Raw genomic sequence first — 4,788 nt, forward strand, 5'->3', positions numbered from 1 at the left:
TAGTGATGTTTTCTAAGGCCCACTTGACTTCACATTCCAGGATGTCTGGCTGTAGGTGAATGATCACACCATCATGAATATCTTGGTCGTGAAGATCTTTTTTTGTACAGTTCTTCTATGTATTCTTGCTACCTCTAATATATGATGTTATAAATTGAATAGGAAGAGATTAATAACATTTTACTCTCATGTGCTTTTCCTTTTATATTAGTTTGGCATCAGTATAAGATGATCACAGATAATGATAAGCCGTAATAAAACTGTGGAGGGGGATAAAGTAATTTGAACATCAAATGAGTGATGTACCATAGAATTGGCAGAAACTGACTTATCTGAGTATCTTTATTCATATTATATTGAGTGTGGAGCATAAGGGGTATAAGGGCTTAAGTGTAGATGAATTATAAGGAATCTATAGAGAAGTTAAAAATCTCCAATAGTGAGTGTGACAATATATAAAACTTAAGAGATCCATGCTTTCATTTGGGTACTCATTGCTTACCTGTTTGGCTGAGAAAAACAAGAAACAAAAAGGATAGAAAGAAGCATTTTCTTTGGCTATTTTTTTTTCTACCTGTTATTTCTCTGTTGTTAAGTTATAGCTTAATTATTTGGTAGCCTGCACTATGTGTGTTTTTTTCTCTAAAGGCTACAAAAGTCCATTACAGTTTTGATGCAATTTAACAAAATTGCATGCAATTTTATCTCACTTATTATATATATCATGAATTACATAATGTCAAAAAATGAGTTGACAGTTCTCTTGATGGCAAGAGTATATTTACTATCATATCTTTGTGATATATTTCACAAATACATCACCAGCTGTTTTAGGAAGTTAGTTTGAAAGATAGGTTAGCAAAGAATACCAGTCATTTGGTTCTGACAGCATCTGGCCGCAGAACCTGTATTTGAAGGGCAGCCTCACCAAAGGTCCTGTTTTTCTGTTCCTGATACCACTTTTGTAAAATCCATTAATGCTCATCAAATTAAGGTCATGAAAGGAGGAGGAGGTATTCAGTCCTTTTTTCTAGGGAGTCAGAAGAATCAAAAGGGAAAACAAGCCAGAGAAAAGTTGAATTTGTTTAATTTGGACTACATTCTATATAAGCAAACCCATGACTCACAACTGCTTTTTCTCTATCGACAGAAGAGGCCAAGCCTGCTCCATAAACAACCTCTGAGTGCTAAGATGCAATCCCCAGGATATCTTCTTGAATATTAAAAGAAATTATGCCCTCAAGTGGCTTTATATGATGCCCAAGCTAAGTGTTCCTTATGAGGCTAAAGGAGATTGTAAATACCTTGAATCAAGTGACTTTTGTTAATTATGTAAAAATCCACTGTAATTTTTTTTAATTAATGTAATAAAAAAAGATATAAGGCCCCATAATAAAGAAGTTAAAATAGAAGTTTGTTTCTCAAAACTGTCTGCCTAGTTCATCAGAAACAGCTGGGCCGTTTTGCCCCACAAGTTTATTAAGGATCCCAAGTTCCTTCCATATTATTACTGCACAATCCTCTAAATTGTTGTTCTTAGCTGTGTAGTTCAAAGTGTACTACTGCAACATGCATGTTTCAGACCATGGGAAGGGGAAAATGTCAAAGTTCAAGGAGAGGCTTCTTTTAGAGTCTGAGATTACTATGTTGCTCATGTTTTTCCCACACACTTTTCATTGTTGCAAGCCAAGTTGCTTCATTCTATCTAGCTGCAAGTTCAATGGAGGAAAGATAGCACTCTGACTTAGAAGTAGGAACAGTTTTTGAGGGATAGTCGCCTTTTGCCACAGCACATCTGTATATTACTTCCCTATCACCGACCTCTTCCATCTCAGTTAAATGTCTATCACCATTTGAGAACACATGCTGAGCACTGATGGTTTCACTTGAATGGAGTAACTGACAAGCTAACTGTAGGTCAAAGAGTTCCTATCTGCCTCTGTATGTGTCAGTATCTAGAATCAGAGCTGTGACTCCTCTTCTCTCATCAAAGTCAAAAGATCTACAAAATAGCTCACAACATTGTAGCACAGACTGGACACATTCTTCATAAAGTAAGAGTTTGTCTTGCTATCCAAACAGTGGGGTGTGTAATACCGTCAGGAACATGGAAAGCAGTGGAGTTGAAGGCTGATAACAGATTTTCAGACTTCAGACACAGAGAGGTATTTCAAAATTCACAATATAATTGATTTAAAAATTAGAATTCTTGAGTAAAATAATAAACCAAGTGTTTAAAATGATTAATGACCAAAAAATCACTAAAACTACTCAAGTGGCAAGCAAAATAATTCGATCTGTATTAAATTTTTGTCAGAGGTTGTGATGTGATCATTTTTTTACCAAAAATGTCCCTGTAAATTGCCATGTGATTAAACCAGAATCATTTATTTACAAATTCTAATTTGGAAGACATCTAGCATATGCTTTCCAGTCTATTTAATTTCCCTAAGTACTCTCTTGGATGTTTTAGTGTTAACAAGATATTTTTTCATTTTATCTTATAGTCTTGAATAATTTGTCCATAATAAAAATGACTAATGAGTCTAGGTGGAGATTGTGTGCATATGTCCTATATGAATATCACCTATACAGGAGCTGTATTTCACCCAAGATAGGCTTCCCTGAAGAACAGAGAGATTCCCTGCATAGATTGCTTGGAAAGCCAAAGCAGCATTAGTGAGCCTCCATTGAGTTCTGTGCAAGGATACACAGTATATTAAATATCTTGTGAAGAATTCCTCAACCAATCTCTCTGTACTCACATATGTCTTCTCATCTGTCAGAAAAATCTCTTGATTGCTTGCCAGTCTTTTTCTTACTGTCCCCGGGTAACCAGAAGAAATAAAGATAAAATATCTGTGTCAGATACCTAAGCCAGCTTTATCTTATAGCCCTGCGGCCAGGTCAAGCTTATAAATCCTCCCTCCATAAACATCCCTGGCCGGCCCTTCTCTTCCATGGACCCACTGTCCCATTCAATTGATGAGTCAGTCTACTATGCCAGGGAAATGACAGCTTTAGAAAGGACAGGTGGGTGAGCAAAGCATCACAGTTTCTCTGAAGTCTCCTTTGTCTGTATGCTTTGTGATTATTTGTTTGGTCCAGAGAAAACTTGAGGTGGAAGTAGGAAAACATCATATGAAAGGGAAGAGGAAGGCAGGGTGGAAAAGAAACCTGTCACTATAGGCATGACCCACTAGCCATCATCTGCTTGTGTGTGTGTGTGTGTCTGTGTGTGTGTCTGTGTGTGTGTCTGTGTCTGTGTGCATGCATTTAGGGAACTTTTAGCTTGAGTTCAGTTAATGGTATAACTGCAGGAATTAAGTTCAGAGAAAAAGGTAATTCACTAGTAAAGAATTCTCTGTATTGAGTCATATTCTGTTACTGATTTTGGTCAGTGGTAAAATGTGCACAGGGTTATGTTTAGTGCCACTATACTAAATATTTATATATCTTCCCCTTTAAGACACATGGTAGGATTGCAATTCTTTTTTTCTTTTGTTTTAATTGTTTTTGGTTGTGCTGGGTCTGCACTGCTGTGCATGGGCTTTCTCCAGTTGCAGTGAGTAGGGGCTACTCTCTAGTTGCAGGGTCTGTGCTTCTTATTGCCATGGCTTCTCATGTTGCAGACATGAGCTCCAGGCATGCAGGTTTCAGTAGTTGTAATATGTGTGTTCAGCAGTTGGGCACATAGGCTTCGTTGTCCCACAGCATGTGAGATCTTCCCACACCAGGGATAGAACTTATGTCCCCTGCATTGGCAGGCAGATTCTTAACCACTGGACCACCAGGGAAGTCTTAGGATTGCATTTCTTATGCCTTTAAAATTAGCAAGCTTATCATGACTTTCTTTGATCAGTAAGATAGGAGAAGCCAAGGCACATAATTCTTTGATATCCAATACTTAATAGACTCTCTGTTCATGCTTTTCAAGAAGTGTCTACTTTTTTCCCACACTATTTCCACAGACAAAAGGATCATGACTTTAGCTTCCTTTCCCTCATAAATCTCTAGAAGAGATTTCAGTCCGGTCAAGGATTTCTTTATTTACACCCATTGCCAATCTCTCTCACTGCCCCATCTCTGGGGTGTTAGAAAATCAGTGACTCAGGGAACACTTCAATTGGTTTTACATCAAGCTCTGCTGGTAAAGGTAAAAGGCAATCACCACAGTCCAAGTTTTAAGCACATCCCAAAACACTGGTGTCCTGTGACTTAGTGTGTGATTGACTACAGAGAAATAGCCATGATTTCAATTTGAGTTTTTATGGCCATTTTGAGAAGCAAGAGAAATAAAGCCGTCAAATGGGGGTACAGAGAAAAATGCATGCACTTGGTCCAGGAGAGAATAAATTGGAATGTAACACATGTCAGGTCACAAAATAATTATAAATAGTAGGCAGGAAATGGCACAGGTAGAGTGCAGCCTAAGAAGTCAGGTAATGAGGGGAATTTAATTGCCCGTGGATGTATTACGTGAAAAAAATAAAGTTTGAATACTTGAACATGACAGTCATTACAGAGAATCGCAAAGTGGCTTGTAGCGTATATCAATATATAGCATACAAGATTCATTACTTTTATTTTTTATGAGAAAGGAATAACAAGATGTTTACTAAGCTTTCTGATTCTAAAATAATATATAGGTGATTGGGCCACAAAGTTCAAGAATGTCTTCACAAAAGAGAAGAAATCTATTCCTTCCTTGAAGGATAGGAAGCCTAATACAGGCAAAGAATCAAGAAGTAGAATAACCAAAATTGTTGTAGTTGAAAAGCACAAAAT

Source organism: Bison bison, unplaced genomic scaffold (assembly GCF_000754665.1).
Source record: "Bison bison bison isolate TAMUID 2011002044 unplaced genomic scaffold, Bison_UMD1.0 scf7180017864471, whole genome shotgun sequence".
In the NCBI taxonomy this organism is placed as follows: domain Eukaryota; kingdom Metazoa; phylum Chordata; class Mammalia; order Artiodactyla; family Bovidae; genus Bison; species Bison bison.